At 48.4% G+C, this 16209-nt stretch overlaps 1 long non-coding RNA gene across 1 annotated transcript in view; it reads right to left on the bottom strand.

Moving 5' to 3' along the window:
• Positions 1-14538, bottom strand: part of LOC309653890 — a 61245-nt gene extending 46707 nt beyond the window's left edge. Inside the window, exons 1-2 of the long non-coding RNA XR_014259595.1 lie at positions 14444-14538; positions 11693-11782 (exon numbers count right to left, since the gene is read on the bottom strand). This is a non-coding gene — a long non-coding RNA (uncharacterized lncRNA). The remainder of the gene's footprint in view (positions 1-11692; positions 11783-14443) is intronic.
• Positions 14539-16209: the final 1671 nt, after the last annotated feature.

Genomic DNA, 16209 nt, shown 5'->3' on the forward strand with positions numbered 1-16209 from the left:
GTGTGTTGGCCTACACACAAAATACACAGAGTGACTGGGAAAGGTGTCCGGGCCTGGATGTTTCTTAGTAGCCCAGTGGAGACTGCCGGTACTCGGTGGTCTTCCAGGGAATAAGGTGCCCAGGCGAGGTCCTCGGTGTCCTGAAAAGCTTACTAACCTTAAAAGGAAACAGACCTGAAACTAATGCCTCAAGGACTCCGCTCCAAGCTTCCACTTCGGCAGGGCTATTCTAGGCTTTACCTTGAGGAAAGGACTCAGGTCAAGTTTCCTTTTAAGACTAAAGCGTCTGAGGAGAGGCTCCCACCCAGGCTATGTAAGCACCCTGTTGATGTAGAGAACACTCGTTCCCTTCCCAGAGCCCTGCCTACAGAGACTGGAGACCCGTCCTAAAACTGTTATTTAGGTAGCTTCAAGGCAGCTTGAATGGAGAATTCAAAATGGGTAAGCAAGGCTTGTGCCATAAGTTCCCCGTTTCCAGCGAACGTGCAGCCTACCTCCTTGTGATTTCTACCAAGTAAATATACACTCTAGCTACACACTGGTCCCTTCCTTGAATAAAGTTTATTGGCACAGAGTTCTGCGTGTAGCCAACCGCCTCCCCCAAGGAGCGCTCTAGGTATGCTATCGGGCTTAGCCTCTTCTAAAACCCTGCAGTGTAAAGAAGAACTGAGCTTTGGTTACAGCAGGAACGCAAGCCGACTTTCTCCTGTAAGGATGTGGTCTTAAGGTATGACTTTGTAGAAGGAATGCGAAGCAGTTTTGGTTTCTCAGTGCTGCTCATCCTAGGGCAATGAGGCAGATTTGCATGACATATAGGACATGAAGAACACATTTCCTGTAGCTGTTGGAGAGCTGAGGAAATCTAGCTCTCCCAAGGAAGTTTGCAGTGTGTTGCCCTACACTCAGCATACACAGAGTGACTGGGAAAGGTTTTCGGGCCTGGAAGTGTCTTAGCAGCCTAGTGGAGCCTGCCGGTACTCGGTGTTCGTGCAGGGAATAGGGTGCCCACGCGATGTCCTCCGTTTCCTGAAAAGCTCACTAACGTTAAAGAAAGCAGACCTAAAGCGAATGCCTCAAGGACTCTGCTCCAAGCTTCCACATCGGCAGGGCTATTCTAGGCTTTACCTTGAGGAAAGGACTCACGTCAAGTGTCCTTTCAGCTCTAGAGCGTCTCAGGCGAGGCTCCCACCCAGGCTATGAAAGCACCCTGTTGATGTAGTGAACACTCGTTCCCTTCCCCGAGCCCTACCGACAGACACTAGAGACCCGTCCTAAAACTGTTATTTAGGTAGGTTCAAGGCAGCAGGAATGGAACATTCAAAATGGGAAAGCAAGGCTTGTGCCATCAGGTCCCCGTTTCCAGCGAATACGCACCCTAACTCCTTGTGATTTCTACCAACTAAATATAGACTCTAGCTACACACTGGTTCCTTCCTTGAATAAAGTTTATTTTGCATGGAATTCTGCGTGTAGCCAACCGCCTCCCCCAGGGAGCGCTCTGGATAGGCTATCGGGCTTAGCTTCTTCTAAAACCCTGGAGTGTAAGAGGAAGAACTGTGCTTTGGTTACAGCAGGAACGCAAGCTGACTTTCTCCTGTAAGGATGGGGTCTTAAGGTATGACTTTGTAGAAGGAATGCGAAGCAGTTTTGGTGTCTCAGTGCCGGTCAGCCTAGGGCAATGAGGCAGATTTGCATGACATATAGGACTTGAGAGAACACATTTCCTGGAGTTGTTGGAGAGCTGAGGAAATCTAGGTCTTCCAAGGAAGAGTGCAGTGTGTTGGCCTACACACAAAATACACAGTGACTGGGAAATGTTTCCGGGCCTGGATGTTTCTTAGTAGCCCAGTGGAGCCTGCTGGTACTCGGTGCTCTTGCAGGGAATAGGGTGCCCACGAGAGGTCCTCGGTGTCTTGAAAAGCTTACTAACCATAAAAGAAAACAGACCTAAAACAAATGCCTCAAAGAAACTGCTGCAAGCTTAGTTAGCTGTGGCAGGGCTATTCAAGGCTTTACCTGGAGGAAACAACTCACGTCAAGTATCCTTTATCTCTAGGGCGTCTGAGGAGAGGCTCCCACCCAGGCTATGAAAGCACCCTGTTGATGCAGAGAACACTCGTTCCCTTCCCAGAGCCCTGCCTGCAATGACTAAAGACTCGTCCTAAAACTGTTATTTAGGTAACGTCAAGGCAGCATGAATGGAGCATTCAAATGGGAAAGAAAGGCTTGTGCCATAAGGTCCCCGTTTCCAGGGAACACGCGGCCTACCTACTTGTGATTTCTACCAAGTAAATATACACTCTAGCTAAACACTGGTCCCTTCCTTGAATAAAGTTTATTTGGCACGGAGTTCTGCGTGTAGCCAACAGCCTCCCCTAAGGAGCGCTCTAGGTAGGCTATCGGGCTTAGCATCTTCTATAACCCTGCAGTGTAAGAGGAAGAACTGTGCTTTGGTTACAGCAGGAACGCAAGCTGACTTTCTCCTGTAAGGATGGAGTCTTAAGGAATGACTTTGTAGAAGGAATGCGAAACAGTTTTGGTTTCTCAGTGCCGCTCAGCCTAGGGCAATGAGGCAGATTTGCATGATATGTAGGACGTGAGAAAACACATTTCCTGGAGCTGTTGGAGAGCTGAGGAAATCTAGCTCTTCCAAGGAAGAGTGCAGTGTGTTGGCCTACACACAAAATACACAGAGTGACTGGGGAAGGTTTCCGGGCCTGGATGTTTCTTAGTAGCCCAGTGGAGCCTGCCGGTACTCGGTGGTCTTGCAGGGAATAGGGTGCCCACACGAGGTCCTCGTTGTCTTGAAAAGCTTACTAACCTTAAAAGAAAACAGACCTGAATCTAATGCCTCAAGGAAACTGCTCCAAACTTAGCTTCGGCAGAGCTATTCAAGGCTTTACCTTGAGGAAAGGACACACGACATGTTTCCTTTTATCTCTAGAGCGCCTCAGGAGAGGCTCCCACCTAGGCCATGAAAGCACCCTGTTGATGTAGAGAACACTCGTTCCCTCCCAGAGCCCTGTCTACAGTAACTAGAGACCCGTCCTAAAACTGTTATTTACGTAGCTTCAAGGCAGCATGAATGGAGAATTCAAAATGGGTAAGCAAGGCTTGTGTCATAGAATCCCCGTTTCCAGCGAACACGCGGCCTACCTCCTTGTGATTTCTACCAAGTAAATATATACTCTAGGTACACACTGCTCCCTTCCTTGAATAAAGTTTATTTGGCACGGAGTTCTGCGTATAGCCAACCGCCTCCCCCAGGGAGCGCTCTAGGTAGGCTATTGGGCTTAGCTTTTCTAAAACCCTGCAGTGTAAGAGGAAGAACTGTGCTTTGGTTACAGCAGGAACGCAAGCCTACTTTCTCCTGTAAGGATGGGGTCTTAAGGTATGACTTTGTAGAAGGAATGCGAAGCAGTTTTGGTTTCTCAGTGCCGATCAGCCTAGGGCAATGAGGCAGATTTACATGACATATAGGACTTGAGAGAACACATTTCCTGGAGTTGTTGGAGAGCTGAGGAAATCTAGCTCTTCCAAGGAAGAGTGCAGTGTGTTGGCCTACACACAAAATACACAGAGTGACTGGGAAAGGTTTCCGGGCCTGGATGTTTCTTAGTAGCCCAGTGGAGACTGCCGGTACTCGGTGGTCATCCAGGGAATAAGGTGCCCACGCGAGGTCCTCGGTGTCTTGAAAAGCTTACTAACCTTAAAAGGAAACAGACCTGAAACTAATGCCTCAAGGACTCCGCTCCAAGCTTCCACTTCAGCAGGGCTATTCTAGGCTTTACGTTGAGGAAAGGACTCACGTCAAGTTTCCTTTTAGGTCTAAAGCGTCTGAGGAGAGTCTCCCACCCAGGCTATGAAAGCACCCTGTTGATGTAGAGAACACTCGTTCCCTTCCCAGAGCCCTGCCTACAGAGACTAGAGACCCGTCCTAAAACTGTTATTTAGGTAACTTCAAAGCAGCATGAATGGGGCATTCAAAATGGGAAAGCAAGGCTTGTGCCATAAGGTCCCCGTTTCCAGCGAACACGCGGCCTACCTCCTTGTGATTTCAACCAAGTAAATATACACTCTAGCTACACACTGGTCCCTTCCTTGAATAAAGTTTATTTGGCAAGGAATTCTGCGTGTAGCCAACCGCCTCCCCCAGGGAGCGCTCTGGGTAGGCTATCGGGCTTAGCTTCTTCTAAAACTCTGGAGTGTAAGAGGAAGAACTGTGCTTTGGTTACAGCAGGAACGCAAGCCGACTTTCTCCTGTAAGGATGGGGTCTTAAGTTATGACTTTGTACCAGGAATGCGAAGCAGTTTTGGTTTCTCAGTGCCGCTCAGCCTAGGGCAATGAGGGAGATTTGCATGACATATAAGACTTGAGAGAACACATTTCCTGGAGTTGTTGGAGAGCTGAGGAAATCTAGCTCTTCCAAGGAAGAGTGTAATGTGTTGGCCTACACACAAAATACAAAGAGTGACTGGGAAAAGTTTCCGGGCCTGGTTGTTTCTTAGTAGCCCAGTGGAGCCTGCCGGTACTCGGTGTTCTTGCAGGGAATAGGGTGCCCACGCGAGGTCCTCGGGGTCTTGAAAAGCTTACTAACCTTAAAAGAAAACAGACCTGAAACTAATGCCTCAAGGAAACTGCTCCAACCTTAGCTTCGGCAGGGCTATTCCAGGCTTTACCTTTAGGAAAAGACTCACGACATGTTTCCTTTTATCTCTAGAGTGTCTCAGGAGAGGATCCAACCAGGCTATGAAAACACCCTGTTCATGTAGAGAAGACTCGTTCCCTTTTCAGAGCCCTGCGTACAGTGACTAGAGACCCGTCCTAAAACTGTTATTTACTTAGCTTCAAGGCAGCATGAATGGAGCATTCAAATTGGGAAAGCAAGGCTTGTGCCATAAGGTCCCCTTTTCCAGCGAACCCGCAGCCTACCTCCTTGTGATTTCTACCAACTAAATATACACTCTAGCTACACACTAGTCCCTTCCTTGAATAAAGTTTATTTGGCAGGGAGTCCTGCGTGTAACAACCGCCTCCCCCAAGGAGCGCTCTAGGTATGATATCGGGCTTATCTTCTTCTAAAACCCTGCAGTGTAAGAGGAAGAACTGTGCTTTGTTTCCAGCAGGAACGCAAGCCGACTTTCTCCTGTAAGGATGGGGTCTTAAGGTATGACTTTGTAGAAGGAATGCGAAGCAGTATTGGTTTCTCAGTTCTTCAGCCTAGGGCAATGAGGCATATTTGCATGACATGTAGGAATTCAGAGAACACATTTCCTGGAGCTGTTGGAGAGCTGAGGAAATCTAGCTCTCCCAAGGAAGTTTGCAGTGTGTTGCCCTACACTCAGCATACGCAGAGTGACTGGGAAAGGTTTTCGGGCCTGGAAGTGTCTTAGCAGCCTAGTGGAACCTGGCGCTACTCGGTGTTCGTGCAGGGAATAGGGTGCCCACGCGAGGTCCTCCGTTTCCTGAAAAGCTCACTAACGTTAAAGAAAGCAGACCTAAAGCTAATGCCTCAAAGACTCTGCTCCAAGCTTCCACATCGGCAGGGCTATTCTAGGCTTTACCTTGAGGAAAGGACTCACGTCAAGTTTCCTTTATGCTCTAGAGCGTCTCAGGCGAGGCTCCCATCCAGTCTATGAAAGCACCCTGTTGATGTAGTGAACACTCGTTCCCTTCCCCGAACCCTGCCGACAGACACTAGAGACCCGTCCTAAAACTGTTATTTAGGTAGGTTCAAGGCAGCAGGAATGGAACATTCAAAATGGGAAAGCAAGGCTTGTGCCATCAGTTCCCCGTTTCCAGCGAATACGCACCCTAACTCCTTGTGATTTCTACCAACTAAATATAGACTCTAGCTACACACTGGTTCCTTCCTTGAATAAAGTTTATTTGGCATGGAATTCTGCGTGTAGCCAACCGCCTCCCCCAGGGATCGCGCTGGGTAGGCTATCGGGCTCGGCTTCTTCTAAAACCCTGTAGTGTAAGAGGAAGAACTGTGCTGGGGTTACAGCAGAAACGCAAGCCGACTTTCTACTGTGAGGATGGGGTGTTAAGGTATGACTTTGTAGAAGGAATGCGAAGCAGTTTTGGTTTCTCAGAGCTGCTCAGCCTAGGGCAATGAGGCAGATTTGCATGATATGTAGGACGTGAGAGAACACATTTCCTGGAGCTGTTGGAGAGCTGAGGAAATCTAGCTCTTCCAAGGAAGAGTGCAGTGTGTTGGCCTACACACAAAATACACAGAGTGACTGGGAAAGGTGTCCGGGCCTGGATGTTTCTTAGTAGCCCAGTGGAGACTGCCGGTACTCGGTGGTCTTCCAGGGAATAAGGTGCCCAGGCGAGGTCCTCGGTGTCCTGAAAAGCTTACTAACCTTAAAAGGAAACAGACCTGAAACTAATGCCTCAAGGACTCCGCTCCAAGCTTCCACTTCGGCAGGGCTATTCTAGGCTTTACCTTGAGGAGAGGACTCACGTCAAGTTTCCTTTTAGCTCTAGAGTGTCTCAGGCGAGGCTCCCACCCAGGCTATGTAAGCACCCTGTTGATGTAGAGAACACTCGTTCCCTTCCCAGAGCCCTGCCTACAGACACTAGAGACCCGTCCTAAAATTGTAATTTAGGTAGCTTCAAGGCAGCTTGAATGGAGAATTCAAAATGGGTAAGCAAGGATTGTGCCATCAGGTCCCCTTTTCCAGCGAACCCGCAGCCTACCTCCTTGTGATTTCTACCAAGTAAATATACACTCTAGCTACACACTGGTCCCTTCCTTGAATAAAGTTTATTTGGCACAGAGTTCTGCGTGTAGCCAACAGCCTCCCCCAAGGAGCGCTCTAGGTATGCTATCGGGCTTAGCCTCTTCTAAAACCCTGCAGTGTAAAAGAAGAACTGTGCTTTGGTTACAGCAGGAACGCAAGCCGACTTTCTCCTGTAAGGATGTGGTCTTAAAGTATGACTTTGTAGAAGGAATGCGAAGCAGTTTTGGTTTCTCAGTGCTGCTCATCCTAGGGCAATGAGGCAGATTTGCATGACATATAGGACGTGAAGAACACATTTCCTGTAGCTGTTGGAGAGCTGAAGAAATCTAGCTCTCCCAAGGAAGTTTGCAGTGTGTTGCCCTACACTCAGCATACACAGAGTGACTGGGAAAGGTTTCCGGGCCTGGATGTTTCTTAGTAGCCCAGTGGAGACTGCCGGTACTCGGTGGTCTTCCAGGGAATAAGGTGCCCACGCGAGGTCCTCGGTGTCTTGAAAAGCTTACTAACCTTAAAAGGAAACAGACCTGAAACTAATGCCTCACGGACTCCGCTCCAACCTTCCACTTCGGCAGGGCTATTCTGGGCTTTACCTTGAGGAAAGGACTCACGTCAAGTTTCCTTTTAGCTCTAGAGCGTCTCAGGCGAGGCTCCCACCAAGGCTATGAAAGCACCCTGTTGATGTAGAGAACACTCGTTCCCTTCCCAGAGCCCTGCCTACAATGACTAAAGACTCGTCCTAAAACTGTTATTTAGGTAACTTCAAGGCAGCATGAATGGAGCATTCAAAATGGGAAAGCAAGGCTTGTGCCATAAGGTTCCCGTTTCCAGTGAACACGCGGCCTACCTACTTGTGATTTCTACCAAGTAAATATACACTCTAGCTAAACACTGGGCCCTTCCTTGAATAAAGTTTATTTGGCACGGAGTTCTGCGTGTAGCCAACAGCCTCCCCCAAGGTGCGCTCTAGGTAGGCTATCGGGCTTAGCTTCTTCTAAAACCCTGAAGTGTAAGAGGAACAACTGTGCTTTGGTTACAGCAGGAACGCAAGCTGACTTTTTCCTGTAAGGATGGAGTCTTAAGGTATGACTTTGTAGAAGGAATGCGAAACAGTTTTGGTTTCTCAGTGCCGCTCAGCCAAGGGCAATGAGGGAGATTTGCATGACATATAAGACTTGAGAGAACACATTTCTTGGAGTTGTTGGAGAGCTGAGGAAATCTAGCCCTTCCAAGGAAGAGTGTAATGTGTTGGCCTACACACAAAATACAAAGAGTGACTGGGAAAAGTTTCCGGGCCTGGTTGTTTCTTAGTAGCCCAGTGGAGCCTGCCGGTACTCGGTGTTCTTGCAGGGAATAGGGTGCCCACGCGAGGTCCTCGGGGTCTTGAAAAGCTTACTAACCTTAAAAGAAAACAGACCTGAAACTAATGCCTCAAGGAAACTGCTCCAACCTTAGCTTCGGCAAGGCTATTCCAGGATTTACCTTTAGGAAAAGACTCACGACATGTTTCCTTTTATCTCTAGAGTGTCTCAGGAGAGGCTCCAATCAGGCTATGAAAACACCCTGTTCATGTAGAGAAAACTCGTTCCCTTTTGAGAGCCCTGCGTAGAGTGACTAGAGACCCGTCCTAAAATTGTTATTTACTTAGCTTCAAGGCAGCATGAATGGAGCATTCAAATTGGGAAAGCAAGGCTTGTGCCATAAGGTCCCCTTTTCCAGCGAACCCGCAGCCTACCTCCTTGTGATTTCTACCAACTAAATATACACTCTAGTTGCACACTAGTCCCTTCCTTGAATAAAGTTTATTTGGCAGGGAGTCCTGCGTGTAACAACCGCCTCCCACAAGGAGCGCTCTAGGTATGATATCGGGCTTAGCTTCTTCTAAAACCCTGCAGTGTAAGAGGAACAACTGTGCTTTGTTTCCAGCAGGAACACAAGCCGACTTTCCTCTGTAAGGATGGGGTCTTAAGGTATGACTTTGTAGAAGGAATGCGAAGCAGTATTGTTTTCTCAGTTCTTCAGCCTAGGGCAATGAGGCATATTTGCATGACATGTAGGAATTGAGAGAACACATTTCCTGGAGCTGTTGGAGAGCTGAGGAAATCTAGCTCTCCCAAGGAAGTTTGCAGTGTGTTGCCCTACACTCAGCATACACAGAGTGACTGGGAAAGGTTTTCGGGCCTGGAAGTGTCTTAGCAGCCTAGTGGAACCTGGCGGTACTCGGTGTTCGTGCAGGGAATAGGGTGCCCACGCGAGGTCCTCCGTTTCCTGAAAAGCTCACTAACGTTAAAGAAAGCAGACCTAAAGCTAATGCCTGAAAGACTCTGCCCCAAGCTTCCACATCGGCAGGGCTATTCTAGGCTTTACCTTGAGGAAAGGACTCACGTCAAGTTTCCTTTATGCTCTAGAGCGTCTCAGGCGAGGCTCCCATCCAGGTATGAAAGCACCCTGTTGATGTAGTGAACACTCGTTCCCTTCCCCGAGCCCTGCCGACAGACACTAGAGACCCGTCCTAAAACTGTTATTTAGGTAGGTTCAAGGCAGCAGGACTGGAACATTCAAAATGGGAAAGCAAGGCTTGTGCCATCAGGTCCCCTTTTCCAGCGAATACGCACCCTAAACCGTTGTGATTTCTACCAAGTAAATATACACTGTAGCTACACAGTGGTCCCTTCCTTGAATAAAGTTTATTTCGCACGGAATTCTGCGTGTAGCCAACCGCCTCCGCCAGGGAGCGCTCTGCGTAGGCTATCGGGCTTAGCTTCTTCTAAAACCCTGGAGTGTAAGAGGAAGAACTGTGCTTTGGTTACAGCAGGAAAGCAAGCCGACTTTCTCCTGTAAGGATGGGGTCTTAAGGTTTGACTTTAAAGAAGGAATGCGTTGCAGTTTTGGTTTCTCAGTTCCGCTCAGCCTAGGGAAATGAGGGAGATTTGCATGACATATAGGACTTGAGAGAACACATTTCCTGGAGTTGTTGGAGAGCTGAGGAAATCTAGCTCTTCCAAGGAAGAGTGCAGTGTGTTGCCCTACACACAAAATACACAGTGACTGGGAAATGTTTCCGGGCCTGGATGTTTCTTTGTAGCCCAGTGGAGCCTGCTGGTACTCGGTGCTCTTGCAGGGAATAGGGTGCCCACGAGAGGTCCTCGGTGTCTTGAAAAGCTTACTAACCTTAAAAGAAAACAGACCTAAAACAAATGCCTCAACGAAACTGCTGCAAGCTTAGTTAGCTTTGGCAGGGCTATTCAAGGCTTTACCTGGAGGAAAGAACTCACGTCAAGTTTCCTTTATCTCTAGGGCGTCTGAGGAGAGGCTCCCACCCAGGCTATGAAAGCACCCTGTTGATGCAGAGAACACTCGTTCCCTTCCCAGAGCCCTGCCTACAATGACTAAAGACTCGTCCTAAAACTGTTATTTAGGTAACGTCAAGGCAGCATGAATGGAGCATTCAAAATGGGAAAGCAAGGCTTGTGCCATAAGGTCCCCGTTTCCAGCGAAGACGCGGCCTACCTACTTGTGATTTCTACCAAGTAAATATACACTCTAGCTAAACACTGGTCCCTTCCTTGAATAAAGTTTATTTGGCACGGAGTTCTGCGTGTAGCCAACAGCCTCCCCCAAGGAGCGCTCTAGGTAGGCTATCGGGCTTAGCTTCTTCTAAAACCCTGAAGTGTAAGAGGAACAACTGTGCTTTGGTTACAGCAGGAACGCAAGCTGACTTTTTCCTGTAAGGATGGAGTCTTAAGGTATGACTTTGTAGAAGGAATGCGAAGCAGTATTGTTTTCTCAGTTCTTCAGCCTAGGGCAATGAGGCATATTTGCATGACATGTAGGAATTGAGAGAACACATTTCCTGGAGCTGTTGGAGAGCTGAGGAAATCTAGCTCTCCCAAGGAAGTTTGCAGTGTGTTGCCCTACACTCAGCATACACAGAGTGACTGGGAAAGGTTTTCGGACCTGGAAGTGTCTTAGCAGCCTAGTGGAACCTGGCGGTACTCGGTGTTCGTGCAGGGAATAGGGTGCCCACGCGAGGTTCTCCGTTTCCTGAAAAGCTCACTAACGTTAAAGAAAGCAGACCTAAAGCTAATGCCTCAAAGACTCTGCTCCAACCTTCCACATCGGCAGGGCTATTCTAGGCTTTACCTTGAGGAAAGGACTCACGTCAAGTTTCCTTTATGCTCTAGAGCGTCTCAGGCGAGGCTCCCATCCAGTCTATGAAAGCACCCTGTTGATGTAGTGAACACTCGTTCCCTTCCCCGAGCCCTGCCGACAGACACTAGAGACACGTCCTAAAATTGTAATTTAGGTAGCTTCAAGGCAGCTTGAATGGAGCATTCAAAATGGGTAAGCAAGGCTTGTGCCATAAGTTCCCCGTTTCCAGCGAACATGCAGCCTACCTCCTTGTGATTTCTACCAAGTAAATATACACTCTAGCTACACACTGGTACCTTCCTTGAATAAAGTTTATTTGGCACGGAATTCTGCGTGTAGCCAACCGCCACCCCCAGGGATCGCTCTGGGTAGGCTATCGGGCTTAGCTTCTTCTAAAACCCTGGAGTGTAAGAGGAAGAACTGTGCTTTGGTTACAGCAGGAAAGCAAGCCGACTTTCTCCTGTAAGGATGGGGTCTTAAGGTTTGAGTTTAAAGAAGGAATGCGTTGTAGTTTTGGTTTCTCAGTGCCGCTCAACCTAGGGCAATGAGAGAGATTTGCATGACATATAGGACTTGCTAGAACACATTTCCTGGAGTTATTGGAGAGCTGAGGAAATCTAGCTCTTCCAAGGAAGAGTGCAATGTGTTGACCTACACACAAAATACACAGAGTGACTGGGAAACGTTTCCGGGCCTGGATGTTTCTTAGTAGCCCAGTGGAGCCTGCTGGTACTCGGTGCTCTTGCAGGGAATAGGGTGCCCACGAGAGTTCCTCGTTGTCTTGAAAAACTTACTAACCTTAAAAGAAAACAGACCTAAAACAAATGCCACAAGGAAACTGCTTCAAGCTCAGCTTCGGCAGGGCTAGTCAAGGCTTTACCTGGAGGAAAGAACTCACGTCAAGTTTCCTTTATCTCTAGGGCGTCTGAGGAGAGGCTCCCACCCAGGCTATGAAAGCACCCTGTTGATGTAGAGAACACTCGTTCCCTTCCCAGAGCCCTGCCTACAGAGACTAGAGACCCGTCCTAAAACTGTTATTTAGGTAACTTCAAAGCAGCATGAATGGGGCATTCAAAATGGGAAAGCAAGGCTTGTGCCATAAGGTCCCCGTTTCCAGCGAACACGCGGCCTACCTCCTTGTGATTTCAAACAAGTAAATATACACTCTAGCTACACACTGGTCCCTTCCTTGAATAAAGTTTATTTGGCACGGAATTCTGCGTGTAGCCAACCGCCTCCCCCAGGGAGTGCTCTGGGTAGGCTATCGGGCTCTGCTTCTTCTAAAACTCTGGAGTGTAAGAGGAAGAACTGTGCTGTGGTTACAGCAGGAACGCAAGCCGACTTTCTCCTGTAAGGATGGGGTCTTAAGTTATGACTTTGTACCAGGAATGCGAAGCAGTTTTGGTTTCTCAGTGCCGCTCAGCCTAGGGCAATGAGGGAGATTTGCATGACATATAAGACTTGAGAGAACACATTTCCTGGAGTTGTTGGAGAGCTGAGGAAATCTAGCTCTTCCAAGGAAGAGTGTAATGTGTTGGCCTACACACAAAATACAAAGAGTGACTGGGAAAAGTTTCCGGGCCTGGTTGTTTCTTAGTAGCCCAGTGGAGCCTGCCGGTACTCGGTGTTCTTGCAGGGAATAGGGTGCCCACGCGAGGTCCTCGGGGTCTTGAAAAGCTTACTAACCTTAAAAGAAAACAGACCTGAAACTAATGCCTCAAGGAAACTGCTCCAACCTTAGCTTCGGCAGGGCTATTCCAGGCTTTACCTTTAGGAAAAGACTCACGACATGTTTCCTTTTATCTCTAGAGTGTCTCAGGAGAGGATCCAACCAGGCTATGAAAACACCCTGTTCATGTAGAGAAGACTCGTTCCCTTTTCAGAGCCCTGCGTACAGTGACTAGAGACCCGTCCTAAAACTGTTATTTACTTAGCTTCAAGGCAGCATGAATGGAGCATTCAAATTGGGAAAGCAAGGCTTGTGCCATAAGGTCCCCTTTTCCAGCGAACCCGCAGCCTACCTCCTTGTGATTTCTACCAACTAAATATACACTCTAGCTACACACTAGTCCCTTCCTTGAATAAAGTTTATTTGGCAGGGAGTCCTGCGTGTAACAACCGCCTCCCCCAAGGAGCGCTCTAGGTATGATATCGGGCTTAGCTTCTTCTAAAACCCTGCAGTGTAAGAGGAAGAACTGTGCTTTGTTTCCAGCAGGAACGCAAGCCGACTTTCTCCTGTAAGGATGGGGTCTTAAGGTATGACTTTGTAGAAGGAATGCGAAGCAGTATTGGTTTCTCAGTTCTTCAGCCTAGGGCAATGAGGCATATTTGCATGACATGTAGGAATTGAGAGAACACATTTCCTGGAGCTGTTGGAGAGCTGAGGAAATCTAGCTCTCCCAAGGAAGTTTGCAGTGTGTTGCCCTACACTCAGCATACACAGAGTGACTGGGAAAGGTTTTCGGGCCTGGAAGTGTCTTAGCAGCCTAGTGGAACCTGGCGCTACTCGGTGTTCGTGCAGGGAATAGGGTGCCCACGCGAGGTCCTCCGTTTCCTGAAAAGCTCACTAACGTTAAAGAAAGCAGACTTAAAGCTAATGCCTCAAAGACTCTGCTCCAAGCTTCCACATCGGCAGGGCTATTCTAGGCTTTACCTTGAGGAAAGGACTCACGTCAAGTTTCCTTTATGCTCTAGAGCGTCTCAGGCGAGGCTCCCATCCAGTCTATGAAAGCACCCTGTTGATGTAGTGAACACTCGTTCCCTTCCCCGAACCCTGCCGACAGACACTAGAGACCCGTCCTAAAACTGTTATTTAGGTAGGTTCAAGGCAGCAGGAATGGAACATTCAAAATGGGAAAGCAAGGCTTGTGCCATCAGGTCCCCGTTTCCAGCGAATACGCACCCTAACTCCTTGTGATTTCTACCAACTAAATATAGACTCTAGCTACACACTGGTTCCTTCCTTGAATAAAGTTTATTTTGCATGGAATTCTGCGTGTAGCCAACCGCCTCCCCCAGGGAGCGCTCTGGATAGGCTATCGGGCTTAGCTTCTTCTAAAACCCTGGAGTGTAAGAGGAAGAACTGTGCTTTGGTTACAGCAGGAACGCAAGCCGACTTTCTCCTGTAAGGATGGGGTCTTAAGGTATGACTTTGTAGAAGGAATGCGAAGCAGTTTTGGTGTCTCAGTGCCGGTCAGCCTAGGGCAATGAGGCAGATTTGCATGACATATAGGACTTGAGAGAACACATTTCCTGGAGTTGTTGGAGAGCTGAGGAAATCTAGCTCTTCCAAGGAAGAGTGCAGTGTGTTGGCCTACACACAAAATACACAGAGTGACTGGGAAAGGTTTTCGGGCCTGGAAGTGTCTTAGCAGCCTAGGGGAGCCTGCCGGTACTCGGTGTTCGTGCAGGGAATAGGGTGCCCACGCGATGTCCTCCGTTTCTTGAAAAGCTCACTAACGATAAAGAAAGCAGACCTAAAGCTAAACCTCAAGGACTCTGCTCCAAGCTTCCACATCGGCAGGGCTATTCTAGGCTTTACCTTGAGGAAAGGACTCACATCAAGTTTCCTTTCAGCTCTAGAGCGTCTCAGGCGAGGCTCCCACCCAGGCTATGAAAGCACCCTGTTGATGTAGAAAACACTCGTTACCTTTCCAGAGCCCTTCCAAGGAAGAGTGCAATGTGTTGGCCTACACACAAAATACACAGAGTGACTGGGAAAGGTTTCCGGGCCTGGATGTTTCTTAGTAGCCCAGTGGAGACTGCCGGTACTCGGTGGTCTTCCAGGGAATAAGGTGCCCACGCGAGGTCCTCGGTGTCTTGAAAAGCTTACTAACCTTAAAAGGAAACAGACCTGAAACTAATGCCTCAAGGACTCCGCTCCAAGCTTCCACTTCGGCAGGGCTATTCTAGGCTTTACCTTGAGGAAAGGACTCACGACATGTTTCCTTTTATCTCTAGAGTGTCTCAGGAGAGGCTCCAATCAGGCTATGAAAACACCCTGTTCATGTAGAGAAGACTCGTTCCCTTTTCAGAGCCCTGCGTACAGTGACTAGAGACCCGTTCTAAACTGTTATTTACTTAGCTTCAAGGCAGCATGAATGGAGCATTCAAAATGGGAAAGCAAGGCTTGTGCCATAAGTTCCCCTTTTCCAGCGAACCCGCAGCCTACCTCCTTGTGATTTCTACCAACTAAATATACACTCTAGCTACACACTAGTCCCTTCCTTGAATAAAGTTTATTTGGCACGGAGTCCTGCTTGTAACAACCGCCTCCCCCAAGGAGCGCTCTAGGTATGATATCGGGCTTATCTTCTTCTAAAACCCTGCAGTGTAAGAGGAAGAACTCTGCTTTGTTTCCAGCAGGAACGCAAGCCGACTTTCTCCTGTAAGGATGGGGTCTTAAGGTATGACTTTGTAGAAGGAATGCGAAGCAGTATTGGTTTCTCAGTTCTTCAGCCTAGGGCAATGAGGCATATTTGCATGACATGTAGGAATTGAGAGAACACATTTCCTGGAGCTGTTGGAGAGCTGAGGAAATCTAGCTCTCCCAAGGAAGTTTGCAGTGTGTTGCCCTACACTCAGCATACACAGAGTGACTGGGAAAGGTTTTCGGGCCTGGAAGTGTCTTAGCAGCCTAGTGGAACCTGGCGCTACTCGGTGTTCGTGCAGGGAATAGGGTGCCCACGCGAGGTCCTCCGTTTCCTGAAAAGCTCACTAACGTTAAAGAAAGCAGACCTAAAGCTAATGCCTCAAAGACTCTGCTCCAAGCTTCCACATCGGCAGGGCTATTCTAGGCTTTACCTTGAGGAAAGGACTCACGTCAAGTTTCCTTTATGCTCTAGAGCGTCTCAGGCGAGGCTCCCATCCAGTCTATGAAAGCACCCAGTTGATGTAGTGAACACTCTTTCCCTTCCCCGAACCCTGCAGACAGACACTAGAGACCCGTCCTAAAACTGTTATTTAGGTAGGTTCAAGGCAGCAGGAATGGAACATTCAAAATGGGAAAGCAAGGCTTGTGCCATCAGGTCCCCGTTTCCAGCGAATACGCACCCTAACTCCTTGTGATTTCTACCAACTAAATATACACTCTAGCTACACACTGGTTCCTTCCTTGAATAAAGTTTATTTTGCATGGAATTCTGCGTGTAGCCAACCGCCTCCCCCAGGGAGCGCTCTGGATAGGCTATCGGGCTTAGCTTCTTCTAAAACCCTGGAGTGTAAGAGGAAGAACTGTGCTTTGGTTACAGCAGGATCGCAAGCCGACTTTCTCCTGTAAGGATGGCGTCTTAAGGTATGACTTTGTAG

This window comes from Balaenoptera physalus, assembly GCF_965194825.1.
Source record: "Balaenoptera physalus genome assembly, contig: HAP1_SCAFFOLD_1401, whole genome shotgun sequence".
In the NCBI taxonomy this organism is placed as follows: Eukaryota; Metazoa; Chordata; class Mammalia; order Artiodactyla; family Balaenopteridae; genus Balaenoptera; species Balaenoptera physalus.